The following is a 15,018-nucleotide window of genomic DNA, read 5'->3' as shown; positions in this document are numbered from 1 at the left end:
GGAAAGTCTCACTGGCTGGGACGTTTCACTTCGTCTGGGCAAACCTAGAAGAAATCTGTGGGGAGCAATCTTTCCTAGGCTGAGAGATGTGAAAGTCCATATGTTGTGCTGGCTTAAATGTATTGGCTCATCCTCAGTCTATCTACTGGATTTGTCTTCCTCATCTGTGTGAGTATCGCATCTCTCAGACCCGAATGGGGCCTACAGAAGTGAAGGCCAAATCTCAAACAAGATTTAATGGAGATAGTTGACCGTGTTTGGACGCCATCAGGCCACCCATCCTATTTTCAGCTTACTCTCTGCCCTCCCCCTTTGGAGAGACCCCAAACCCAAAATCAGACACCCTGCAACAAACAGGAACATCTGGCAAGAGTCAGAGGTTAAAGCTGGGGAAGGAAGGGAACTGTTCAGTAAGGGAATGTTTTTTTCGGATGTATTGTAATTCATGTGCTCTGTTTTATTTCTCAGTTTTTGCTACATTCTTTCAATAAAGATATTTTTTTTTCAGGAAAAATGAGAGCAGAGAGGGTATTAATAATGGAGGCGGGACCTGAAATGTAGTTTAAAAAATGTGCAATAAAAACAGGGAGTGACGATACTATAAAAACAAGGAGGGCTCGAAGGGCAGAGCTGAAGAGGTGTGTGTCCAGCCTGCTTGCCCCACCTTTTTCTGTTGGTCCAACGGGCCTCGTGGCTGGGTCCAGGCCAGCATGGGCATCCTGTCACTACAGCACGGGGGGGACCTGATCTGTGAGCTGCTGAGAGAGGGACCTCCCTTTTGTTTTACCCTTTGGAAAAAAAAAAAGTCTGAACTTTTTTCTGGATTTCTCCAGGAAAACTCTCCCTTTTCTTGGAGGGAGACGCTCCCTGTGCTGGAACACGCATCTGCTATTCGCGCTAGCAGTTACAACTCAGGACCAAAAGTCTTTTCCCTTTTCAGCAGTCTATAAAAACTTGATGTTACGCCAGCCTTACTAGCCCTGCACTGATGTTCCTACACAGCGCCGGCCTGCTGCGCTTTAATGCACCTGGGGATTGAGCCCACCTCCCTGACACATCCCAGACTGTTGTTTTCGAGTCCTTTTTCACTGTCACTAAACAGTGGAAGTGGCTCTTTTGGGACTTAACAGAGAAACACCTAGGCTGCTTTTTGCATCCATTGCTTATTCCAGACACCGTGTCGGGATTTTTTTTACAGAGCAATTGGCTCCTTTGAGTCTTTATGAGCTCCAGCTCTGCGCAGATATGCTCTGAAGGTTATCTTCCAGACCCTGTCCTTTTTTGGTCCCAAAACCTGAGAACAGCCTTTTATCACAGCCCTGCTTTAGCAGCTCTCCCAGTCCCACACGTCTTTACTTGTCTCCAACATCCCCTTGGTTCCGCTACCCTTTTCCCAGTATCCTGGGAATCCTCTAGCTGATTTCCCAGTGGCTGGAGGAGGACTGAGACTGCTTTGGCCTCTCTTGAGTTACTGTTTCTGTTATTCAGTGCAGACGTTCCTGCTAGAAAGTGGCGATCCAAGTCTGCAGATGACCTCTGAGCGCTAGTTTTGTTGTGGGGCAGCAAGAAATCATTCCAGATTTTTGGGGTGGGAACAGGATGGTCCGCGCTCCAGCAAAGCAATTCCCATAAAGGTCTGGAGTCCAGGTCACAGGCGCCAATCCTGTCCTGGAGGAAGGAAATTTTCAATTCTCTCCCCAGCTTGGGTAAAGAGAAAAGAAAGAAAAAAAAGTTCCCTTTCCTGATTCAACTTCATCAACATCAACTTCATCATCAACTTCATCATGTATCCAAGTGTCCCTCATGGGAATGCAAAGATCAAGTGACATGGGCAGTCAGGCAGAACAGTTTAGGCAGGACAAGCAGGGTCAGTGGTCCTGGCTAGCTGTGAAACAGGTTGTCCTGCTACCTCTCCTCTCCCTCCTGCACCCCCAGAGAGAGCAGGTCCTCTCTGCCCAGGGCTGGCCCCCGGGTCTCAGGAGGGCTCTGCTGCACACCCAGGTCCATGGGTTTGCAGTGGATATTTTTTGGTTTCTCTAGAGGAGGGGCTGCATTTCACTGAATTTTAAGCTTTACAGCTGGATTACAGTGCTTTACGTCGGAATGGGGTTTTGGAGGCTGCATTGGAGGTTGCCTTCAGCTTTTTAAGGAGAATTGAGAGTTTCCTCTGCACGATGAGGGGCCACGCACCTCAGTCCTGATTTTGTAGCCTGCTTCAGGCAGAATTGTGATTCAAAATTTCTGTGCCTGGAATTTGTCAGACAGAAATACATTTACATTGCACTGCATCACACTTGAACGGTGCCTCCTGCGCTGCCAGGTTGTCCAACTCGTAGGGCCTGTACCGTACAGCCAGTCTGAGAGCATGCACTGAATCTGCCTGGGGTTTCTTGCTCTGACATATCCGATAGATTAGTGGAAAAACTTGGTTAAATGCACATAATCCTTAAACTCACCTAGAGAAAATATCCAGGCAGAAAAAGAGGGCACCTGAGGAACAGGAGTTGTCAGAAACCGCCCAGCATCTCAGTTTCTCCCTTTCTGCAGGCATGACTTGGGTCCTTGCAGACCAGCACTGCCATCTGAGAGTTTTGATTGCCAAAGGCTGAAAAAAATATCTGACTGGTGTGTGTAAACCATCTGTTTCTGCAGCCCAATAGGGCACGTATTAAAACCCCACAGTGAGATCCAGGCCACACCAAAGTCAAAACAAGCCTTGTGGTTCCTTTCGGCAGGGTGGCATAAGGGGATGCACGGACTGGTTCCATCATGGGTGCAGCTCCATGGATGCCCAGGGTGTATTCGGATTGCTGCACCTGGCAGGATTTAGCCCCAGCTTTCCAATCCTGCAGATAATGGCTTGTAGCCAGGAGGCTTGTTTTCATACCTCCTGCACGAGGTGAAAGCCCGTGTGAAGTGCTTCGACGTGATGTGTCTTTTGGCCATTTCCAACCTGTCTCGGCAATTGGGAAGTTGTATCACCTCTGGGGAGATACGCCAGGTTGTAAAATATCTCCATTCCCTCAGATACCACCACTTTCTTCATCAGAAGTGGTGGCCGGACTGCTTACTGCCATCATTGCTCACACTTGAGCGACCTCTGCGGTGACTCTGGCATGAGGTTTGGATTCCTTGACATTAAGACTTGATGATCCCATAGCAGAAACAGTTTTGCTTGCACGGAAGAACTGCCAAGACACCCTTAAAAGGAAGGCTCTGCTGAGCATACACTGCTGGAGATGCTCGCCACTGCTCCGACCTCTCCAGAAACCATCCTGAGCAAGCCCAGCAGCAGCCATGCACCTCCCCTGCCCTGCTGAGCCCCCGTGCAGAGGGAAAAGGGCCTAATCGTTTCGGACCCCATGGCTAGAGGTTGGCAGGACCGTGCCCTGGTACTGAATCCCCCCCAGCATCGGAGCAGCCCCGCCAGTCGCTTTGCCGTACATGCCTCCTTTCCAGCATGTCAGCGGAAGCAGATGTTTCTAATTTATCACTGAAAACAAACAACTTAATCCCCCAAATATGCAGCAGTGGGGGGTGAGGAGGGGCCCTTCCACTTAAAGCTGATTTGTAAATTGGATAATTAAGGTTAATTTGTCCATGAATGAAGCAAGTATGTGGCAGATGTCATTACCAGCGTTTCCTCCCTCTAATTTTTGCAAACCCTAAACATCCAAAGCCTTTTCAACCTGAGGCAACGGGACACGTTCCTGCTCCGCTGGCCAAAAGTGGCTGGCACTGCTTCCTTTCATCAACAACTCTAGTATTTATCTATTTAGGCCTTCAGAACATTATTTATGTGTAACAGACGCTGGAGCCCTCTGTTGCACAGGTGCCAAAGGCAGGCCTCGGCGGCAGCTCCAGCGCGCACCCCTTCTCACTTTTGAAGACGTTATTTCACCCCTGGCTGCCTGAGAGCGAAGGCTGGAGTGCAGCGGGGCGCCCGGACGAGGCCACGCTCGAAACCCCAGGCAGGGCTGCGCCAAGAGCTTTCACAGAAACAGCGTTCGCTTCACCCAGCGAAATGGCTGAAGGCGTTGATGGGAAGGAACCCCAGTCCAAACCTGTTCCAGATAAGACTGAGAAAATTATTGGTTTTACCTATGTTGTACGAGAGCTGGAGGCCACAGCTAACCTCGGAGCGCCTGTATTTCAGCACGTGCACCTATGTTGAGCAGTCCAGCCTACAAACGACATACGTACCCTACTTCTGCTGACACCTACTTCAGACCACCAGTTCCTACTGCTTACAGCTTGTGTTATTGTTCATTAAAAAAGGCTCTTCTCCAGGCAGCTTGGCACCTAGCCACAGCATGTCTGCCATGCACAGGCAGCACTGAAGTAACAGCAATGCAGTAGCCTTAAAAAGGTCTTAATAGCTCCTGCAGCAGCAATGCCGGCCTAGTTCTGCAGAAGGGCAGAATTTGGGGGCTGCCAATGGAGGTCTCTGCACCTTGGGTGTCTGTGAAAGGTGATGGGAAAAGGCAAGTCCTACCAGCAGTAGGAGGGTCAAAATGCTTGTGTGTCCACAAAAGAGAAAGTATCTGGTGTGGGAATGGGAGGGGGTCCTCATGCGGGGCCTTGGCAGCCTGCGGACCCCTGCCTGCAGGGGTGACAGGATGGGGATGCTGGGGCTCAGCAGAGTGGTCCTGCTGCTGTGGGTCGCTGTGTGTGCTCAGGGAGGCAGGGAAAGGGAGGCAGGGCTCGTTAGCATGGTGTTACCTGAACCCCAGGGGCTTACAGGTTTATTACCTAAGAGGTAAAACAGGAAGAATACCGAGCTTGATCTGCAAATTGCTGTGCTAAACCTAGCCCTGTTTCATAGGAAATGGATGGCTGTACTGATTTCTTCAATTACACCTTTAAAAATAGGGTTCAACTAGCTGTCCTTTCCTAGTAGATGCTGCAGTGGTACCCATTCCTCATATGCCGGTGCCCCTGCTGCAGAAAGGGACCCAACAACACAGGCTGTGCTCTCCCAGGGCTCTCACACACAAAAATAAGCCCCTGCAACCCCAGGCATGTGGGTGCATGTACTGCAGCCATGGCATAGCACGCTGGTTTGGGAAGTTTGGGCTTTCAGGTTTAATTGTGGCAGCTGAGCGGGTCGTAAGAAAATGTAGAATAGCCTCGTATGCAGCTTTTTGCTAGGGGTATGGGAAATCAACTCTTACACAGGAATGGTGATAATGCTGTGGGATGCTTCTGCGATGACCAGCGCTCCTCACCTCAGCACTCTCTTCTGCTGTGAGCAGCATCGCCCAGGGCTGGAGCAGTCACAAAACCCTTCTCCTCCATTATTTCTATTAAATAGTAGGGTTAGACAATGTACCAGGATTGCAGATAACTTCTCATCAAGTCTGAATGTCAGGTAGGCTGAAGGAAGTGAGAAGGAGAATAGAAGAACAGAAGAAAAACAGAAGAAAAGCAGGATTAGAGTCAACAGCAGCACTAAGAGCAGGAATCAGAGCCCTCAGTGCTCTGCCCCAGCTACTACGCTCCCTTCCATCCTGTAGACAATATCCATGAAGCGATCTGAGAAAACAGTGGGTTTGAGAAGAAAACTGGAGACAACTGGAACAACACTGAGCCTGAACAGGGCTGAAACAATTCTATTTTTGGACTAAACAAACAAACAAAAAAATTAACTCAATCCAGACAAGCCTGTATTGCTTAAGCAGTTTTAAGCTACATGCAATGAGAGCACCAGTACCAGTTTATTCTGCAAAGCTGCAGTCTGCTTTTTAGTTTTGAAGTCTCTTCCTGAATGAAGAAACCATATGCCATTATGTTAGTTTGTACCAATGATGCAGCCCTTTACTTCTTGCAAACTGGACTGCACTTCAAATGGTGATATACACTTTAAGCGGCTAGTTAAGGAGGTGCCTTTCCTCATGCGGTACTCATGAGGGATGGTCAGGGATACCCTTGTGTCAGAAAGCCTTGTACTTGAAGGAAGGAGACTGTTTGCAGCTCATTGAAAGAAAGGAACATTTCTCTTTGATATTTTCAACAGCTTGGTCTGAAATAGCCTCAACCTCACTCCAGACCTGATGAAAAGACTGATGAATTTGAAGGAGGAAGCCTGTCTCAAATTTCCAGATATGTCTTAAACATGATATTTTGGGACACTGATTTTTGTTTCTGACTGTTTTTTCCAAGGTTGTGGAGAAGAAAGGGCTACAGATTTAACTTATGGGGGATTTGATCTGTTGCAAAAAGGATGATTTTCTTAATCTGTCAAAATATTAAACATAATGTTTTACTATCATGTTGAAGGTACATGAGCAGCAGACTTTTGATGGGGAAGTGACACAAACTACTGATGCAAAGCATACTTTCTAATTCCCAGGGGTTTCTTTTGCCTTCCTACTTCTGATGAAGTAGCCAGTAGTTGAAATGAGTTTTGCTTTTGGCTGAAGATACACCCCACAATGGAAGAGAGAGAAAGTCCTTGCCTTAAAGCACCTCCAGGCTTCACCCATGTTGCCTGACCTCTAAGAGGCAAGGCAGTTTATTAAAAAAAATCCTTTCTGACCCTCAAATGGAGGATCTCACAGCTCCTTAAGCGCAGGCTCGGGACATTTGTCTCTGAGCTTAAGATTTGTTTTTGATGGGTTTTAATGGTATGTGTTGTTGATGTTCCTAAATTACATAACTCAGTGAAGCATTCAAAAACAAATGTTCAGCCCCCATGGGGTATAGTAAAAGGCCTAAGGATAAGCTTTGATGTGAATATAAAGCCATGGTATCTGTCAGGTCCTGAGTCATCTTCCAGTGGCACCCACATGACCAGAAAGGGAATATATATGTGCTTCTGCACATTTTTGAGCCAGACCTTCAGCTGGTGAATATTAATTACACTGCCTTTGCAATCAATGCAGCAGTACCGACTTATGTCAGCTCAAGATCTGGCCATTCAGATTTCAAGACTGAGAAGTTATATGGACAAGGTATTACACACTACAGGTTTAAAAAGGAGATTTGCTTTTTATACATTAATGATGCATTAAAATTAAAATAAATTACACATTAAAAAGTGAGACTTCTTCATTTTTAATGTGCAATTTGAAGCATCAACAGGAATTTGCAGCTCCTGAGTTCCTGCCCATTATTCACTAGCTCATATACTAGCTGAGACCATGTGAACAGGTGCCGTTAGCATCTCACCTTAAGCGAAATGTCACTGCAGTCCTGATTTGGCTGGCTTGGCAAGTCTGAGCAGGTATGCTCAGAGGTTGGCAGTATGGGCCATCCACATATGGGCTGCAAAGAAGCTTAACTGGATCACTCCAGGAAGCAGAACAAGTCTAGCACAGATCTGTGACCCATGCTATATTCTTTTTGTTTTTCCCAGAAGTAATATATTGTTGCCTAGCTACATGCCATTTATATATATACTGCATAAAACAGTATTACTCACCAAAAGCTAAATGTGAGATCAAAGTGTGAGGGCCATGCATATGAGCCACTTGTTTAAACATTTTCATTTTCGTTCTTGTCTTTCAAGACAAGCCTATCTTGTCTTTCAATTCTTCCCAAGCCCTCCTTATGTATGAACTGAATTTCAAAACCAAAACTGATTCCAGATGTCTCAAGTATATTTTTCCAGGCCTGCAATTTAAACAAGTTACAGCAATACTCACCTTCATATAGTTTTTGATCATTATAATATGAGTTCTCACTGACAGCAGTGGAGATCACGGGGACCTTTCCTGGTTTCCAAAACCAGCTTTTACTAATTTGGATCCCATTCCAGATTGTCAGAAGGGCTGTGTCTTAAGGAGAATCATTCATTTGATGATCCCTAGTACAGCTGCCCACCACATGTACAGCAGCAGCGTTAGCACTTCTTAATTTTCCCCCACTTTCAGCTCCAGCACTGGAACCCATTACATAGCTGGTGCCTCTCAAGTGCTGTGTTACTTTGCCCCTTGCCTGAGAAAATGATCTGTAAAAGCAGGGTGGCTATTAATAGCTGATAGCTAAAATGCGCAGAGAGGTGACAGCAGGTAGGATGCCAGCCCTGAGGCAACCACTCAATTTCTTGCTCTGCGCAGACTATGTGAACTCTGACAAATAATGTCATCCTTGTGCCTTAGGTCCACATCTGTAAAATGAGATATTATTTTTTGGCTTCCATGCCGGATAAGTATAATCAAATGATTGGGTGATCAGATACTGCAATAATCAAGAGTTTGTAATTACTTGGAGTAAGGTATGCAAAATCCCTCTGGATCATAATCATTGAGTCGGCTCCTTGCTCTTTGGGGTAACGGAGGTCAGGTGTGCTGTATGGAGTGGAAAACCCTGCATAATAGAGTCATCATGGCACATACTGCAGAGACAGCTGGCAGCTGATTAGACCTGCTTTGAGCAGATGTTGGATGAGATGAACTCCAAAGGTCCCTTCCAACCCAAATTACTCCTGTGATTCTGTTCTAACGCTGCACCTCCGCAAATACGTCCTCTTGGAGCACTGGAGACCATGGTGCACACCCCCGAGGTAGCGCTGCAGGAGGCAGCTTGCCTCCATCAGGGACAGACCAACTAAGTCATGATGGACTGAGCTGATTCAGGGCATCTCAGTGTCTCCACCCAAATTACTCGTGGCCCCTGATCCTAGAAACAGTGTAAGTGCCTTTAGGTAACACTGTACCTCCACGGAGCCAATCAATGGCATGGTTTATTTCCACATGACCGTCTAAAGGTAATGAAACTTCACCATATTGGGAAATGTGCTCTCTAGTTCACATTTACCTGCCATGTCATCTTACATTGCCACTGAATCAGTGTTTCAGTCCTTCTGGCCCAGTCTTTACCTCCAACAGCAAAACGGAGCCTTGTGGTTCCTATTGACTCTGTGTATGTTGCACCTCTCACTAAGTAACTAAATGTGAGCTTTGTAAAAGCCTTGTGGGCTGACACTGGAAATAGCAGCTACTGGGATGTATATCCCTGTGATGCCCAAATTTTTTAAAGCTGTGTGTAAAATCAGACAATTTCAAAACAAAGTCTGATCAAGGTAGTTCAATGGACTGTGTCACATCAGACGTAGGGACCTACTTTCTCAGGGTCTCAGAGGTAACCGTACAGTGTCATGCCAGCAGAGCAGTGCTACCAGCCCGCGGGCAGCACAACCCAACCAATCTTCTGGACAGTGTTTGAAAGATAAATGAGAAACACAGGATTTCAATTTACATATAAGGGTCTATACTTCTACCAGGAAAAAAAAAAAAGAAAAAAGGTTTTAAAGTTTTTGATGTGGTATATCATGACATAGACTTCATCCACAAGTCTCATGCATTTCTGCATGCTTTACAGCTTCTGGGGTCCTGGCCAAGCTTCCACTTTCACATTCACAACTGCAATTGCAACTGTGCCCTTAGTTTGTGAACTGTTTTCTTAACTCCTATATAAAAGTCTGTGAATGCATATACAATACGCAGTAAAGCAGATGATATTTTCAGAGACTACCGCTGCCTCCAATTGTGAGACACGATTGCATGTGGCCACAGTAAAATGTAGTGCCCCAAGGCTTGCGGGGCTTACACAGCTGTGTTGTGGCCAAAACAGGCTGGGGGAGAAATGACACCGTCCATGCATGGGGAGCTGCAAGTGCACTGCCCGATGGCTTGTGGCTTCCTCAGGTGAAAGCCAGATCCCTGGGACAGAAACCGAGTCACACCTGGGGGTAATTAGCTGGCGCTCAAATTAGTGGTGTGTTTCAGATGTCCATACTGAAAACAACAAGATTTGGTTCTCAGAAGTTAGGTATATATTCTGCTTGTCTCAAAACACTTCACAAAGAAGCAGGTAATAGCTCCCAAGCGGGTTTTGAAGTTTAGCCTCTTGCGATTACGGACAGAAAGCTGGATGGGATCCCAATACGCCCCACTCATGGGGCTGCTGTCTGAAACCTGGGCACGTGCGAGTAGTCTTGTGTGCCAAGCCCTGTTCCTACAAACCAGGTCACAAGGCCTCTGCATCATAAAACAAGATTAAAAGTAAAAAAATCCCAGCTATTTTCTAAAAATAGAAAAGTTGAACTGGGAGAGAGGGAGGAAACGTGCTTGCTGATGGCTTAGCAGAGAGGGAAGAGGTCTAGCATGGCAGGTGACAACAGGTTCACCCCTGCGTGGCTGAGCAGGAGCCAGCGCAGGGGCGTTCAGCACCGCCTACGTAAATAAGACCTAGGTATGAGACGAGCCCACTGTGGAGAAAAGGTGTTTTGGTATCTGAAGAACACTACTTGCACCCACACTAGTTTTAAAGCAACAGCTTTCAAACATCAATTTTAATTAAATTAAAAAAAAAAATAATCAATGCCAATACTTTGAAATTCAAGATGTACTTATATGGTGTGATAGTGCCTCATATTTTGAAAATGTTAGTGGAGAAAGGGAAGGGGAAAACAGCAGGAAGAGCTGAAAAGAGTCAAAATTAATTTATTGTAGACTTAGAGTTTCAGCATTTGACAAAGAAGTGGATATAAATGGAAACTAAATTGAAACTGAGACTTCTCTCATTCAACACAATGTATCATTGCTACTAGTCGGCTACAACTGGGAAAGACAATTTAATTACCAATAAACAACTTTGAAGTTGTACATGTGTTTTAACAAAGTTGCAAAAAAAAGAAGCAGCAACAAAAGCTGAACCCAAGTCTGAGGGTCAAGAAAAACCTTGATTAACACACATATGAAACGTGTAGGGGATTTTTCAAGTTCATTGTCACACAAGGAGAATAACACACTAGACAAAAGAGATCATTTGATCATTCTTCATCAAAAACTATTATTTTCTTAAGCTAGAAACGCTTATTAAAAGTTTTGAGGGCTTTTTTTTAATCTTTATGTTTCATAAAGCCAGGAATATTGCAGTCACAATGTTTTAAAGTTTGATTTTAGACTGTAAGTTTGTTTCCCGTTTTCCCTCTTTTGCAACTGAATACAATGGAATGAATTAGGACTTTGATTTTCTTTCTTTCTTATCTCTTTGCTGCTCCTTTTATTATGCCTAAAATATGGGTTTTTTTTCATCCTCTCCATAAAACCTCTATCCTCATTGTCTGGGAATTGAATGACTATGTTTAAAGTAATGTCTTTATTCTTGTAAATTTAATTTTACAATGGAGCAGGGAACTTCTTTTTTGCTGAAACCTTACATTTACCTATTTTAAGCTACATCATTATCTTGCTTTTCATATTTGTCTCACTATTTGTTCTACTGAGGACTTGCTCCAAAAGCTGTGCTTGTTTTTATGAAGTTTAATGTTTAAGTAGACCAAAGGAAAGAGAAAGAGGAAAAAAAGGAGTAAACAGATCTTCTGAAGGGGGAAAAAAAAAATCTGAAAAACGCTCATTTTGCTTGCAGGCAATTCATTGTATTTATGACGTCTGAAATGCTAAACTTCAGCCTGGGTTACATTTCCTGGCTGACATACAGAGATTCTAAGAAAATCGAGGTTTGAAATAGAAAGTCAGCAGTAACCTCATCTGGAACACAAGGAACCTCAGCAGAGGGGACAGAGCTGAGAGCGCTGCCATTTGTGAGCTGTGAACTGAAATAGAGAAGCCTGTCATCTTTGTTTAATTTTTAAAATATGTGGACAAAATAAAAGCTGAAAACCCGCATTGTGTTTTCATTTTGCTGTGCCTGCACTAGAAGCATTGCTCACATACGCTACCGGTGCAGAGCATGACATGCCACAGTTTCTGCGCTCTGATCGCTCACTCTTATGTTACTGCTTAAGTATGCATTCAGAGAAGAGCCAGCAGATATAGTAGATTTATTCTAGTTGTCGAGGTCAAGGACTCCTTTTTTTTCTGGATTCAGCTGAGAGAGAACTCTTTCCTCATAATGCCAGACAGGCTTTCTGCTTTGCAGTCTACTCTCAGTGTGCACCACTGATAAAAAAACGTGAGATTATTTTTAAAGGAAATTATTTATCAATCTGAAGCACCGGTGAGTTATATGCCGTCCCCAGTGCCAAAGTTAGGGGGCTTTCAGCAAAGCACAATATCTGCATGCACTGCAATTCAGAGACTCCAGCTGCTGGAAGCTCTTGCAAGCCATGTAAGTAAAGGGCTTTATTTCGCTGAAGCAAACTTTGTATATTCTCTTGCCTCATAAAAACTCTGAGGTAATCTAAACTTGAGATTAATTTCCTAATACTAGTAATGTTGTAGTCTTGCTGCTGCTTTGAATAATGCATGTATGTTGGCACAATAAATAAATAACTTACCTTTCTAGAAATGTTTTGCTTGCGAGTAGTGTGAGGAGCAGAATCTGTACGCAGCTCGGGAAGGCTCTGCTTGCTTTTCCGATCACCAACAATTTCTATTCTCTGTTTGTGATTGGCGTGGAGAACTGTCTGATTTCTTCAATTTCTTGTTACTCTGATTTCAAGGACAATGGGAAGCTGGCAGGAAAATGCAAAACCTGTGCAAAGGAAAACAAAGAGCAGAAGGGTAGTTTATAAAGCGGTGTCAATGAACCCAAAAGTGGTGTATAACCCCCACATTGAACTTGTGGTCTTGTGGGATTTTATCTGCTTTATAGTGAGGTTTAAGAGGTCACAGGTTATGTGACTAAGAGGAACATTAAATGACAGAAGAAAAATTTTGATTGCTTTATAAAATGTATCTTGATGTTCATGCTCATATTTAAGTTAATCACTTTCTGTATGGTTATTTGGAGTTTACTGTAGGGAGATGGATCAACTTTCTCTGAGCTTCACAATGTAATTTAAGGTCATGACATTTCCTTGTTCGCTATGCAGTTCATGTATGTATTGGCATCGAAAGGCCTGGCAGACAGGCATTGAAATCACAAATTTCTCTTGCTATCTGTGAGGTCCTCCCTGCCCTTTTGATGGCTGCGCATATGCAGAAAGGGTAATAAGTGAATGGAAACTGGCTGTTGTGCCAGGAAGCTTGATTAGCTCTGCTGACCAGGTACAGGTGGTATTAACCTGAGACAGAAATCTAATGTAGTCAGGGTTCCCAGTATCTTCCTGTCCAGACAGTGTCTAGCCCCTTTGCATTCCTCACAACCTTTCCAAAAGTATGTAGTCCCTCTGACTTTGCACCTTCTAGTCGGCTCACTCTTTTTCCCAGCTCCCAGTAACTTTTAGCAGGTCCTTCCCTCCAGACCCACAGGTCTGCAAGGTGCAAACTCTGCCCTCCAACCCTCACAGTGGAAATCTGGCACATACCCACAGGGCAATACCAACTTTATTTATTGCAGATATGCCACCACAATTGCTTCTTGCATCAGGTGCTCAGAGGAACAGTCACTGCCCCAAAGAGCTTGTTACCACTCTCAGCCCCCCCCTGTTGTTTTTTTGTCAAAAAACATTTCTATGGCAATGCAAGAACCACGTGGGGAAAGAGGCACTGTCCACTAAGGGAGATGCCCACGGTTCATTGAAGTCAATGGGAAGGCTCTCCTTGACTTCAGCCAGGCAGTCAGACCTGAGTGCCAAAATAGCAAGGAAATCAATAGACATGTAGGGCTGTGGAGCTGCAGCGTGTTGTTCCCTGTGAAGCTGAGGTGTCACCTCCCTGAGTGAGAAGGGGGAAAGGTTCTGTAGAAAGAAGGTTGCAGGGTGGAAACAATCATGTTTTGAAGGTGTATTGGCAGGAGCAACTCAGAGATGTAGGGATCAGTGTGAAAGACGCCTCTGCTGATGGAGGAAGATGATGTTGCTTTTCAATAGTATTTGGAGAGTGACAAAAGGTTTCATTTTTAGTACAGAGATGGGTAAGAGCTGAGGTAACTCTTTTATTATTTTTTTCTCTGCAACTCAGCTCTCACATACCTAGCTGGTGTAACTGCACTCCAGGGAGAAAACAGCAGTTTGTTATATTTTTGGAATTTATGTATATTCATGTGTTCCATTAGTCTCTTGGCAAATGCATCTTTTGAGCTCTAAAGCTTTCTGAACCTTTCATATAGTCCTTTGCTTTGAAGCAACAGATGTCTGTGATAAGCAGATGGTTATAGCTTTGAATCTGAACATCTTTAAATACTTTGTTGTGTATATTTTATGGGGAGGAATGTACTCTGTCTTACTATGCAGAACTGATGCATTAAATGAAAAGTATCCATGTCTGGATGCTTGATGTCACTTCCTAGCTTGCAAACCAATAAACCACATGTTCTTCAGGATTATTTGTTGTGAGATATTTTCACCCCATTACTCAACTTGTGTTTTCAAGTTGCAAACCAACTGCAAAATGTGCTAGTCTGAGCTCAGTCAAAGCCAACAAGCAACAAAAAGAGTCAAAGGAGCTGCCCCGGTTGTGAATTGCATTCTCACTCTAATGTATACTGTGAGCAGGCTGAAATCTTCCTCTTGCAAAATTTCCCAGAGGAAATAATGCAGTGCCTATGGAAATAACTGAGAAAAAAATCTTTTGGTCTTTCTTATTCTAAAATTTCATTTTTCAGGAGGTGCAGCTATGAAATTCAATGAGCGGGGAATCCAAGAACGTAAGATCTTAGACCAGCAATAAATTTGGGAACACAAATGGAAAGAATAAATCTCAAATAAGAAGATAGCTCTCATTTTCTTTCAAGGAAAAGCAGCCACATAAACATATTTGATCCAAATATTTTGCTATTGGATATTCATTTACTGCTCTAAAAATTTTAGTTCTTTTCTCCCTCTCCACCTGACTTTCAGACTTGAAGAGTTTGTTTTTTAAAGAAATCTCTTCAGACAGCCTGTGGCATGTGACAACTGTTTAAACTTGAATTAGCTGATCTTAAGAACGGATTATTGCACAGATTGTCGAAGGCTTTGTTAATTAGAATGACATAAGATATGTTATTGCATGGACTCAGTGCTTACACAAGGCACAAGCATGACTTGAAAGAAGAGAAATGCCTAATTTCAACCAAGCTTTGGAATCTTTGCTTCCACCTTTGAGAAGGCATGGGGCTGTTGAAGGGTTCATGGTGCTGGAGGGGTGCTAGAAGGGCTCAACAGTGATGCAGGATATGCTCTTT

The 15,018-nt window shown here is 44.2% G+C and overlaps 1 protein-coding gene across 2 annotated transcripts in view; it reads left to right on the top strand.

Annotated features, from left to right (window-relative positions):
• Positions 1-15,018, top strand: part of C1QTNF7 (C1q and tumor necrosis factor related protein 7) — a 51,916-nt gene that overhangs the window by 3,224 nt on the left and 33,674 nt on the right. Inside the window, exon 1 of one of the 2 annotated variants that reach the window (XM_009324100.1) lies at positions 11,825-12,078. The exons of the other annotated variant lie outside the window; for it this stretch is intronic. The gene's annotated coding sequence lies outside the window, so the exon portion shown is untranslated. Of the gene's footprint in view, positions 1-11,824; positions 12,079-15,018 lie in introns of those variants that run through there. 2 annotated transcript variants of the gene reach the window in all.

The sequence above is a fragment of the Pygoscelis adeliae genome, unplaced genomic scaffold, assembly GCF_000699105.1.
Source record: "Pygoscelis adeliae isolate BGI_AS28 unplaced genomic scaffold, ASM69910v1 Scaffold24, whole genome shotgun sequence".
NCBI lineage: Eukaryota > Metazoa > Chordata > Aves > Sphenisciformes > Spheniscidae > Pygoscelis > Pygoscelis adeliae.
The sequence above is the reverse complement of the archived record's forward strand: the minus strand, read 5'-3'. Positions and strand labels throughout refer to the sequence as shown.